This window comes from Rattus norvegicus, chromosome 7 (genome assembly GCF_036323735.1).
Source record: "Rattus norvegicus strain BN/NHsdMcwi chromosome 7, GRCr8, whole genome shotgun sequence".
NCBI classification, from domain to species: Eukaryota; Metazoa; Chordata; class Mammalia; order Rodentia; family Muridae; genus Rattus; species Rattus norvegicus.
The window spans coordinates 81,790,571-81,804,376 of record NC_086025.1 but is presented as its reverse complement, the minus strand read 5'-3'; the positions used below and the strand labels follow the sequence as shown (position 1 = coordinate 81,804,376).

The window sequence follows — 13,806 nt, the reverse complement described above, 5'->3', positions numbered from 1 at the left end:
AGAGTTCCATCTACAATGTAGTAGTGTATGATACTTAAGGCTCAAAGCTATGGAAGCTGTGGTTAAAAAAATAGTTGGTTCAATATTTGTGGAAGGTAGAAGATGAGAATTCCACAGTGGAGCGAACTTCTCATCTCAGGAGTCAGAAAGGAAATGGATGTCCGAGGTCCTACACTCTGAATGTACACCCTGAAACGGGAATAATTAAGGACTTCTCTAAGGCCCCATCACCCTCTCTTCTCAGTGCTACCATAGGCTCCAGTACTTTAAAACACGGAGCTTTAGGAACTACTTATTCAAACCCAGCGCTGTGCTGACAACCGTTTCAATTTTGTTCCTGCCATTCTGTTTAATACCCACAAGATAAACTTTACTTGCACATAAGCCATCCTCTGATCATCAGGCTGTGTTTTTTTATTTTAAGACATACACAATTGTTTACTTTGGGTACCTCATTTTTTTATTTAATATTTTGTAGCTAGGAAATATGCACACAGTGGCAAATTCCCATGGGTTCAAGGTTCATTCACTTTTAACTTTCCTTTTTAGAAAGAAAAAAAAAGAATATATTATTGATTCATAAGCAAAAATATTGTTAAATTTTAACAATTTGGAAGTGTTATCATTTTCAAATTTTCTTTTGAGACTTTACAAATATTTTTATTTTGTCATCTTTTCAAAAATTATTTAAAATTATTTAAAATTATATGGACAAAAAAATCTTAGGTATTAAAATTCCTGTTTCTTTGAGGACACCACAGGTGTTAGATGCCTGTGACGAAGAGAATTTTATTTTGCTATTTTTTTCTCTTGTTTACTCTTTTATGGAAAATAGGTGATTTTTTAAAATTATTTTTAAACATTTTAACAGTCTGGTCCTTAACCCCATTCTGGTCTGCTTTCCCACAGTTCCTCATCTCATTCCTCCTTTTCTGTCTCCAAGAGGATGTCCCTCACCCTTACGCTACCAGGCCTCCCCTCTCCCTGAGGCATTATGTCTCTCCAGGGCTAGGCGATTCTTCTCTCACTGATGCCAGACCTGGCAGTACTCTGCTGCGTATGTGTTGGGGGCTATGCTGCCTGGATGGCTGTTTAAGTGTCTGAGAAATCTCCGAGGTCCAGGTACCTGCAATTCTGGGCTCTGGCCTTCCCATGGAGTCTCCCTCCTCCTCAGCTTCTTCCAGCCCTTCACTAATTCAACCACAGGAGTCTTCAGCTTCTGTCCATTGACTGGGTGTGAGAATCTACGTCTGACTCATTTAGTTACTTGTTGGGCAGCTCAAAGGGCAACCATACTAGGCTCCTGTCTGTAAGCACACCACAGCATTAAGGGAGTTTCCTGGGTTGGTCCCTGGACCTCCTTTCCCTCAGTCTCTTCTTCATTTTTATCCCTCCAATTCTTTTAGACAATTCTGGGTCAGTTTTTGACTGTGGCATGGCAACCCTATCCCTCCACTTGATGCCCTGTTTTCCTACTGGAAGTGGGCTCCTCAAGTTCCCGCTCCCCACTGTAGGGCATTTGATCTAAGGTCTAGCTAGCCCACAGTCTCTTACCCGAGTGTCTCTTACCTCCCAGGTCTCTGGAACATTCTAGTGGGTTTCCCCTCAACACCTCCTATCTCCTGAGGTTGCTTGTTTCCATTCTTTCTGCTGGCCCTCAGGGCTTCACTCCTGTCCTCCTCCCAATAGATCATTTTCTTATACAATGTAACCTAATTATAGTTTTCTCCGTCTACTCCTCCCAGCTCCTCCCTACTTCTCTCTTTCCAGATTCACTCCTTTTCTGTCCCATTAGAACACAAAAGACTTCAAAGAGGCAATCACGAAATATGACAAAAGAAAATATTTTAAAATGAAGCAAAAACTCTCATATCGGAGTTGGACACTGCGAATTATCATAAGGAAACGAATCTCAAGAGCAGACCCAAGAGTCAGTTCACAGTCAGGAGTCCTATAAAAATACTAAGCTAACAACAGATGTGCTAAGACCTGGTGCCGATCCATGTAGACCCTGTGCTTGATGCTTCAGTCTCTGAACTTATACGGGCCCGCCTTATATTAGAAGTCCTTCTTCACTCGGTATCATCTATTACCTGTGGCTCACACAGTCACCGTGGGATTACCTGAGCTCTAAGGGGAGGGATATGGTGGAGACCTCACATTTAGATTATCTCCCATGGTTATTCGTTCTTAATCAACCACGATGATATCAGAATATGATAATCAGCAGAGTACACCTTATTCGAATGCTGAGACATTTATCTTTATTTTTTAGCTTTTTTTCAATCATAAATAAAATTAAAAAAAATAAAGCCATATATACTGACCACATGTCCCATGGAGTTCTAATAAACTTAATATCTATGAAATTTTCTTTATCAATCTTGGATGATAGCAGACTATTCATTACATGCATTAGATGTTAAAATGGCTGCTCCGTAAAATGCTGAATTAAATGTTTGCTGAAGACAATCTTAAAGCACTGCTTGTTTGGTTTCTTTTTCTGTAAGATAATTTCGTGATGTGCAATTTTGTGATTCTTCTGATAGTCACTACAGAAGCTGGGCTGTACAGTGCTTCCTTACCTAGCTAATAGTAAATGATGTCACATGTTGATCTATTTTTTTTTACTCATTATACTTTGGGCCTAAATTGAAAATAAGACTTAGCAAATGCTGAAAGAAATTGTTCTGTAAATGCTTAACAATGTGTTCTATTCATAAAAATTATTTCATTTAAGCAGAAGAGTTAAGTATTTTAAAAATATTATTTCATAAAGATACAAAAGTATAAATCACATAATAAGTGAAATGGCGCTGAAATATATTTATGTAAAAGGCTAACAGCCTCAGTGTTTAGTGTTACCATAACTGTTATTTTCATCATTTCTTCTCTCATCTCACATAGAAACTATACGTTGATTTCTCATCCAGTGTGTGTATGGACGCACACATATTTGTACAGATGTGCCATTAGTATAGGCTTCATGAGGGATACATCTTTCTAGTCTGGTCAATTCTATTGTTTATATGGAAAAATCATCTAGAATCTGCTTCTACATTTAACTGTCAACATTATTAAGGAAAATATTTATTTAAACATAGAGAGGGAATTCTAAGTTTTCTACTAGTCTAGTGTTTACAATTTTTTCAAGCTGCCAAATTTATTACTTTAAATTTGGTTTCTAGAATTATTTTCAATCTCTCTGTTAAATTACTTTTGACCAATATTATGTTTTAGGTTATTTTCATTCCCTGTATATGTAATTCTAATTGCCACTTCTCCCTTTATTTTATATCTAAATTATAGTATTAGTAGTCTGCTGTGTGAAGAACTCTTATTACAGATGCAGAGAAACCTCTTTGGCATTTTAATTCTCTACATAATAAATAGAACATGCAAATTATTTAACCTTTTCAAGCTTTATGGGCAATAAGAGTACAAGAACACTCATCCTTACAGTAGTTTTTAACTTAAATGTATAAAACATAAACTTAGTGCATAACACCAGGGAAAGAAAATTTCCTATAATCATTAATATTAACATATTAAATAAATGTGGCTTCTGTGACTCTCCTTACTATACAGAAATTAGTGTTCATAACTTTATTTTCATTCCAAAAATCCTACAGTTAACTTGCCATACATCAAAGTTGATGTCAATTACACACTCAGTTTTAATGGCAAAGCTTCTCAAAACAATAGATAATTGGCCTTCTGATTTGTTTCTTTCCCTGTATCTGAGAACAGTCACTAAATTTGATTTTTAACATCATTGAACCTATTCAAAACAAGCTGATCTTCAAATGGTCACATTACAGATTAGTTTAAAAGCATCCATTGTAACTTCCATAATCAGAATACTGTGGATAAACCCGTGTACTTATTTAAACTCAGCAAAACTAATAGAAAGACTCTACAAAAAAGCCAAAGTAATATGGTTTTAATCTCTAACTTTGTCATTTACTAATTATGTGGATTTCAAGAATAAATCTTTCTTCTTTAGACTTTCTACCTCTATTTTCAAACTGGGGGTAATAAAAGTAAAGTGTAATCTAATAGGCTAAAGAATTATAAGAATATGTTAATATGTTGCATACTTGATACAATGGAGGAAATTTGATAACTGGAAGCGTTCAACATTATCTCGTTAGTTAAAATTGCCTTTGATCTGACAAGCACTTGGTTGTGTATCTCCTTATCTTTCGCATCTACATAAATATTTAAATTTGGAATACATGGAGAATTTTTGTTTCACTACAGTGCAATTAACTCTGTTAACTCAAATTACACCAATACCGGTATGTTCACATGGTGATGTAGTCAATGCTTTACAAGATAGACTTACTACTGCAAAGATAATATTGATAATTTTTGAAGACTGCATGGGTTAATATTTAGTTTCAAGGAAGAGATAATCACATGTGACAAATATATTTACTCAAGAAAAAAATGATATTGAATCAGAGATTAGATGCTCTGCTCAATCAGAGAGCATTTAAGCATGTGCTTATAGGATTATATTTGTTTTCACACTTAATTTCATTTGCCTTATTCTCTTGAATCATTTTATGAAAAAGCCAGAAAATATTTGCAAAAATATACATGTCTTGACATGTTGGTTAAAGCTTTTCCCAATTTCTAGCTATTAAGAGTAGAGCAGCAGGAAAAACATATGAGCAAGCATCTAAGTCATAAGGGATGGAGTTTTCTAGGTATATGCTCATAAGTGATAGAGCTAGAAATTTGGAGGGACGTACTTTTCAGCCTTTTGAGGGAACTCCACAAGAATTTGCACAGTGACTTTACCAGTTTGTACCCCTGCCAGCAATTAATAGGTGTTGCCCTTTCCCCATCATCACCATTCTCTGCTATCATGTGCCTTAGTATTCTTGGTTTAGCAATTCTGAATAAAGTAGGATGGAATCTCAAAGTAGATTTAATTTATACTTCGCTGATAACTAAGCCTTGGACACTTTTTAAAATGTTTGTAAGGTGTTTGAGATTCATGTTTTGAGATCTCTCTGCTTGGTTCTATACTCCGTTTTTAAATTAAGTTACTAATTTTTTCAATGTTCCATTTTATCCTCCCTTTTTTGTATATTATAGATAGTATTAGATGCTTAAATGGTAAAATACCTTTCTCATTCTGTAGGCTCCTGCTTCACTCTATTGATAGTGTAAATGGAAGTTATTTTAGCTTCATGGGACACCACTTTCATTGTCAGTCTGAATGCCTGTGATATTGGTATCCTTTGCAAAAAAATCCTTTCTTGTGCCAATGGGATCAAGTATATTCTTCATTTTTTTTCTATTACGTTCAGCACATCTGGTCTTACCTACCAGTTACTCGATCTACTTAGGGTTAGATTTTGTGCAAGGTGACCGATTTGGATCCATTTTCAATCATCCATGGATAGTGGAGGAGGAAGTACTAAGGCTGGCAGGCAGAAGAGAGAATAGAATAGAGGAGAAAGAGGGCATAAGTAACTTACCTTGTTCCTAGCTATGCATGTTCCTTGGTTGAGAGTGGTTCTGGTGGGGTGGTGTTAGGAGGAATACATGAAGGTGGCAGATAAGAACTAGATAAGAAGGTATTGGATTCCCTTCTCTGATGCCAAGGCTCAAGGAATGGAAGCAGGTTAAGAAGAGCCAGTTCAGACAGGCAAATGGCAGCAAATCTAATAGTACTCTTGAGAGTCTGTAATATATATGGGAAGTAGAGCACAAGTAACCTACCCAAAGTCTGTCCTAAAGTAAAATAGAATTCCTATAATTTTAACTCTTTTAAAAATCCAAATTCTCTTAACCATGAGTTCCTATAAAATCTGTAGCAAAAATAAAATAAAATAATAGAAAAGAATAAGCATTCCTTTAAAAAACAGAAAGTATTTGGGCGCAGCAAGGCATGGTCATGTCCCAAACAAACATCCAGCAGAGACAATATACAATCTTAGCTATATATGCCATCTGCAGGGTGAGCCTCTGTTTTAGGATTATGCCAAATCTACTTTCCAGCCATGCCCCAATCGGCAGATGTCTCATGGTTCTTCCTGGCATCTACACTATTAACGATCTTTTCTTTAGCTTAGAACTCACCCAAACATCATAACATAATGTCATTCTAGGACCATTTTGCAAGGACTAAAATATTATATCCATGTTCAATGGATGCAACTATCCGTTCATAATCCCTTCAAGATTGCATCCTGGATATTTCCAAAACCAATGTCAGCGAAAAATATCGTCAAGTTCTGCTACCAGACCTGAATGTAGCCAATGCCCTTTGGGCAAAAGTTGGGTTACCTTCTTTTCTTCGAAGTTTCTTTCAAGGAAACCACATCATCATAGGCTTTATCCCTTTAGTAAGTTTAGATCTTTACAAGATGAAGTCTGTGGTGTATACGTTTGTCCTCTAGATACCATCATTATGATACACATAGAGCCCATAAGGCTGCTTCTCAGGGGTGATGATCTCTAACAATTATGGCTTCTTTTTCAGAACCAACTGGAATACCCTTCAATCCTGACATTTCTACAACTTCTCATTTCTACTTCACTCATGTTCTAAGTACACAGTAGATTAAAGGCATTTTTTTTTCACCAAAACATCAAAGAAATGACCAATGCATACCACAGGTCCTAAGTCCTCGACCTTCTCCAAAACCTCATAAATTAGGTCTTATCTGTCTGCCTTTCAGTCACAAGAAAGACACACAAATTTATTTAAACTCTCTTTAAAAATATAATGGCTTTTTAGACTAAAATTTGAAATACTTTTGCATTTCTTTCACATAGCTGTTTCAGGGTCATAAAAGCTACATGATTATGTTTATCACAGCAAAAGACCCACTCTTGGTACCAATTTCTATCTTTTGTTTTCCTATTGAAATAATAAAATACTCCAATAAAACAGCATTGAGCAGAAGGAGTTTGTTTGGCTCACAATTCTAGGTTATATTCTGTCGTTATGGAAAAGTCTAGGCACTAGCAACTTGAATTTACTGATCATACTACAATCAGAGAGAAGAACAGAACGAAACCACTCATGTACGCTCATTATGTTCACATAGAAGATTCTTTACTAAGCATGAGTTTATTGAGGTAAACCCTGGGTGGATTTAACACCAGAATAATTATGATGATAATGATTATTATGTGTCAAAACACTGTAATCATTTTCATAAATTTCATTTGACATTGTTCTTTTAATATGACTGTGAGATAATGGTTAGTAGTACCCACTTATTATTTTTTTTAGTTTTAAATCTACTTGAATAATATCAAGTTGTTAATAAGAGGCTATTTTTTCTAATTATAGATGATAGAATATGAGATAGTTGTCACAGTCAACTGCTTTTCAAAACCCTTAAAGCTTAGAAAAAATAGGCTCATTAGTAGAAGAATATTCAAGGTGAAGACAGATTAAGATAATGTTAAATACCAGACATTTCTTGTAAGATAAATTTATTATGGTTTATGTTTTCTCAGTGGTCGGTTGAGATTGCTTTTGGAATTATGAATATTTGTTGTCTTAAAGATCTATGGTTCTATAATGAAATAAAAAAGTAGGAAAATTGAGAGATTAGGTTTATTTTGAGTCATTCAGAAAGGAACAAATATGGGTTGAAATTATTGCCTTTTTAATATTTCATTGTATAATATTAAATACCTTGAAGAACAAATTTTATACTCTTTGAGAAAAAATGGCTATAGCAGCAGCCCGTCTCTACACAGACTGAGCAAGTGAAACCATCTGAGATTGTTTTGGAGAGAAGAATGTTCTATCCATTAGATTATAGTTTTATCCTCAGTGTAACTCGCAGAATCAGGAAAAACTAAACAATCCTAGTTCAAAGGTATTTAATAAAAAAATTCAAAGCTTATGGACTGAGATCACTTGGAGCCCATAACTCTTTGTAAGTTTAGAATTTGGAATCATTTTGGGAGAATCTTAGTAATAAGCTCATTTTTCAGTTACAAAGGTGCTAGCATGTAGGGTTGAGAACTGTATTGAGCACAAGTTTGACTTCTCTGTGTTCAGTGAGTTGACTAGATATTATTTTAAGCCACAGACCCTTGCTGTCAATTTGTAGAGAACATTGTTTGGCAAATTTATTTAAATGTCCTTCCATATATACCTGAAAGATTCTACTGTATTAAGTTTCCACACTACCCTTGAAATGGCTCTGAATTTTAGCAGTCTCTCCACATATCCCCTCCCTCATTTCCCTTGACTCTCCCATTCCCCCGGCCATCTATAACTATTTATTCTATTTCCATTTTATAAAAGATCTCTGTAGCCTCAAGTCCTTTACTCTATACCAACAGTCTGTGGTACTATGGATGGTAGCCTCGTATCATTGATGTCACAGCTAATGTCCACTTACAAGTGAATACATATGACATCTGTCTTTCATGATCTGGTATTTTCTATTGTTACTTGCAAATCTCATGATGTTATGTTTTTTATGGATGCATAATACTTTGTTATGTAAATGTACCACATTTTCTTTGTCCATATAAACTAATTTATTTTTCCCAAGAGGGATGTGATGGTTTATATATGCTTGCCTCAAGGAATGGCACTATTAGGAAGTGTGTAGCCTTGCTGGATTAGGTGTGTCACTGTGAGGGTGGGCATTAATATCCTATTCCTAGCTGCATAGAACCCAGTCTTCTTCTAGCAGCCTCCAAATGAGGATGTAGAACATTCAGCTCCTCCTACAACATGCCTTCCTGGACAATGCCATGTTTTCACTTTGATAATAATGGACTGAACCTCTCTACATTTAAACCAGCCCTTATTAAATGCTGTCCTTATAAGAGTTACCTTGGTCATGGTGTTTGTTCACAGCAGTAAAACCCTAACTAAAACAAGGGGCATCTAAGTTCATTCCAATTTCTGGCAGTAATGAACAAAGTTGAGGAAGTGTCCATGTGGAAGAATGGATGACCATCCTTTACGTATATACCCAAGAGTAGCATAGATGGATCTTGAGATGGATTGATTCCCAACTTTCTGAGGAACATCCATATTGATTTCCATATTGGCTGTACAAGTTTGCTGTTACACCAGAAATAGAAAAGTGATCTCCTTACTTCATATCCTTGCCACCATGAGCTGTCATTTGTATTATTGATCTTAGACATAAGTTTTGATTTAATCTCCCTGATGGCTAAAGAAGTTGATTATTTCTTTAAGTTTCTTATCTACTTGAATTTCTTCTGTTGAGGATTCTCTGTTTAAGTTTGTGTCCCATTTTGAAAATTACAGTCTTTTATTTGTTTACATTCTAAATATTGCCCCTCCTTTCTGGAATCCCCTTCCAGATTTTTTTCATCTCCTTTCCCTTTACTTCTGAGAGGGTGCTCACCTACTCATCCATGTACTGCACCTCCACCAGCATCCCCCTTTTCTGAGACAGTAAGGTTCTACAGGATTAAGTTTATCCTCTCCCACTGAGGCCAGTCAAGGAAGTCCTCTGCTACATATGTTAGAGGGTAGGGGAGAGCACAGCAATGGACAAGTCCATGTATGCTCTTTGATTGGTGTCTTAATATCTGGGAGCTCTGAGTAGTCTGAGATTTTGATATTGTTTTTCTTATTATAGGGTTGTTTCCTCTTTAGCTCCTTTATTTAGTCCTTCCTCTAACTCTCTATAGTGGTCCCTGACCTCAATAAAATGGTTCCTTGTAAGTATCTAGATTTATCTTAGTAGAGCCTCTGAAAGAAGTACTGTGTGTTAGCACAATGTAACATCAGTAATAGTGTCCGGGTTTGATGCCTGCCCATGGGCTGGTCACTGGAAGGCCTTTTCTTCATTCTCTCTTCCATTTTTGTCCCTGTATTTCCTTTAGACAGGGACAATTCTGTGTCAAAATTTTGAAGATGGGGTAGGTGGTTCCATTGCCTCAACTGGGGACCATGCCTACCTACTACAGGTAGTCTCTTCAGGTTCTATCTCTCTACTGTTGCCATTTTGGCTAATGACATTCCCACTGGGCCTTGTGAGCCTCTCACATCCCAGGTCTCTGGGACTTTCTAGAGGTTCCTTCTGCCCCTCAGTCATACTGATGCGTATTTCCAATCATTCTCCTGGCCCTCTGGGCTTCTATTCTGTTTCTCCCCATACATGATCCTGTTTACCCTTTCCCCTCCCTTCTCCCACCCAGGTCCCTCACTCCCTCTGCCTCCTGTGATTGTTTTGTTCTGTTTTCTCTCAGGGATATATGATGTACTGGTCCTGTGGGTAGCAATTTCCTTAAAGAAGGTTGTACAGCACAACCATATTTTCTATGGTTTGTCGTTGAAGAAATGACAGCTCAGAAATCAGTATAAGCTGTTTAAATTCATTCAGCTGACAGCCACTGGGGCATAGAAACAAACTTATAACTTCTGACCCCAATTCATTTCTTTCTTCACTATGATTTTCCATGAGACAAATGATTTTTTTTCAATGAAGGTAGAATTTATTTCTAATTGATCTTCATTTTCTCATAAACCTGAAGGAAATCTGACAAATATATGACACAGATTAGAGCATAAATTTTAAAAACAATGTAACTTTGAGTCACTGATTCCTGATAAGCGCTCTCTCTCTCTCTCTCTCTCTCTCTCTCTCTCTCTCCTTATCATGTCCAGTTTCTGTTTTATAGCTAGTCTTAGGATTGGGTCCTTTTCTGGGTGATCAGCAGACTAGAGGACAAATAATTACAGAACATACAATCTTACCCTTTCTCTTCCAGTAGCCAGCAAATACCAACAGCTCCTCAGTTAGTGGCTGGATTGCATATATACTTTCTTGACATCTATGCTGGGATGTGCTTGTCTGGCTGAAGCTTGCATAGGTTGTATTCACCTGTCAAAATGATTGTGAGAACATGGGCATCTGCACTGTTGTGTCTGTCAAACATGACTTCCCTGATATAATCCACCATCTCTTGTTCTTTCTGCCCTCTGTTCAGCAAAGATCCCGTAATTTAGGGTTAAATATGAATAGCCAATTCAATGAATTAATTGAACAAGTACTTACTAGGGATTCTTCTGTGAGAGGCTTTAACTGAAGCATGAATGGTAGACTAGTAAGATCACCAAACTGTCTTCTTAAAGTCCAAACGAGAAATAGGAACACTAATTAAATATAACGTATAATGGAAAATAATTAGGTGAATTTTTATGGGATGCAGAACCTTATGCTTTCCCAAATCTAGTCTTACAGAACAGAAAACACAAGTCATTGTAAATACCCATGATACAACTATCTTATTCTTCCTTTACTATTTGAACTAAAACGCAAAAATAAATGTCTTTATATTAATCATTTCAGTACATGATGATTATTTATGTATAATTACAGACAAGTAGCCTTTACTGTAAAATAATTTTCATGTTACCTCTACTATGTTGGAAAATGCTGATAATTTTTTTAAAGTTGAAATAATATATTATTTACATATCTGAGTGAGTATAAGTTTGTAGTCGAATATAAATTATGTTAATATGCACATTTGCATGTAAATTTTTACTGTTTTAATTAGTATTATAAAGACAAAGAAAGGCCGAACTGGGGTTTCACTAGACAAGCTAGATGTTGGTCTGTAGTTAGAGATGTGTTTTTGGTGGTTAAGAACACTGGTTGCTCTTTCAGAAAACTGAGGTTCAAATCCAAGCACCAACATGATGACTTAAAACTGTGTAATTCCAGATCCAGGAAATCTGATGCCTTTTTCTGGCTTCCATGGGCAACCAGGTACTCACATGGTACACAGACATTCTGCAGATAAAATATTCATATGCATAAAGCTGGAAAGAAAAGTAGGGTATTCTGAGCTTCAGAATGCCCATGAGATAACTCATCAACCTTGTGAAACCCAAGATGAAGGAAGAGCAAAGTGTGGATGCTTTGGTGCTACTCAGAAGGGGGAGAAAATAATCAGGAGGTAGAGGGAAGGAGGGATCTGGAAAGGAGAGAGAAAGGGAAGGGAAAAGGGGGGCAGGGTTAGCTGTGGGGGGAGATGAGGAGGCAGGGAGAAATATAGAGGATCAGGAATTTGAATGGAGCTATATAGCAGTGGGGGATGGGGAACTGGGAGTAGCTTTTAGCAAGTCACAGATAACAGGGACCCAAGAGGTTCCCAGGGTCCAACAGGGAGGACATTAGTCAAAATACCCATCACAGGGGAGAGAGAACCTGTTGAGACCACATCCAGTGAATAGGCTTGGCCCAGTTGAGGAATGGGGCCACTCATTAGGGATCCATCCCATCTGCAGACAACAGACCCAGACACTATTGCTGATGCCAAGAAGTGCTTGCTGACAGGAGTCTGGTATAGTTGTCTTCTGAGAGGCTCTGCCAGAGCCTAATCAATCCAGATGCAAATGCTCGAAGTCAACCTTTGGACTGAGTGCAGGGACCCCAATAGAGGAGGACTGAAGAAGCTGAAAGGATTTGCAACCCCACAGAAAGAACAGTAATATAAACTAATCAGACATCCCCACCCCGAGAACTTATAGGGACTAAACCAACAAAGAGTATACATGGAGGGACCCATGGCTTCAACTGCTTATATAACAGAGGATTGCCTTGTCTGGCATCAATGGGAGGGAAGACACTTGATCCTGTGGAGACTCATGCTCCAGTGTAGGGGAATGTTAAAGTGGTGAGGCAGGAGTGGGTGAGTTGAGGAGCTCCCTCATAGAAGCATGGGGGAGGATGATGGGATAGGGGGTTGTGGAGGGGGAAACTGGGAAGGGGATTAACATTTGAAATGTAAATTAGTAAAATAACTAAAAAAGGAACATCTTTTCCTATGACAATAATTTCAAGGCTCTTCCCTACTTTGTTTATGAACAGGTTCAGTATATCTAGCATTATGTTGAGACTTTGATCCATTAGGGTTTGAGTTTTGTGCAGGGATGTATTTATAGATTTATTTAAGCTTTCTTACATGTAGACATCCAGTTTCAACAGCAACATTGTTTAAAGATGCTCTCTGTTTAAATGTGTATTTCTGCATTCAGTATAAAAGAATTAGAAGGAAGGGGATTCACATCTGGGTCTGAATTTCATTCCATTGATAAGCTTATCTGATGTTTTGAATTGTAAATAAATAATTTAAAAACTAAAATATAAAATATATAAGAAGAAAAATAATGATAATATCTTATTCTTATAAATTATTTTACTGTGAACTTGATCAAGGATTTTTAAATCTCTCCTTGTTTATCATGATTTTTTGTGATAAAAATTGTATATTCATCAAATCTGGAGATATTTTAAAATTATAAACAAGTAAATATTGAGAAACATTTTCTGAATCCTCAAGCTTCAAAGTAGTCAGTAGGTTCCAAAGGGATCCTATGGAGAATTACAGGGATCACTGATTTTTATGTAGATATTTAAAGATTTTGTTTCTGGAGTAAAAAGGAGAGCTGTGCACTAGTTCTTGTGACTGGGACAGTTCCTACCAATGCGATAGCCTAATAACATGGGTGCATCATTGTGTGACTGTGGGACTGCATTTCAAGTAGGACTTCATTGAGTTGAAATTAGATACTCAGGGCTCCCTTTGTGTGTGTGTAAGTGTTTGATGGTTTGTTTCCCTGCACTTCCACCTCCTCCTGGCTACCTGACATGACATGACTTATATTCTTCTTCTATCTTCAAAGTCAGGAATTGTATCACTCTCACATTTGATTCTGCAATTCAATCTTTCTCTTGAACCACTGCCTCTACTCCGTGAATCCCCGGGAGCTGTTCAAATGATACAGCATGACGTCCCACTCTGTATTTCTTGATTATG

The 13,806-nt window shown here is 36.8% G+C and overlaps 1 protein-coding gene across 7 annotated transcripts in view; it reads left to right on the top strand.

Moving 5' to 3' along the window:
• Positions 1–13,806, top strand: part of Csmd3 (CUB and Sushi multiple domains 3) — a 1,319,129-nt gene that overhangs the window by 152,093 nt on the left and 1,153,230 nt on the right. The gene's annotated exons all lie outside the window — the stretch shown is intronic.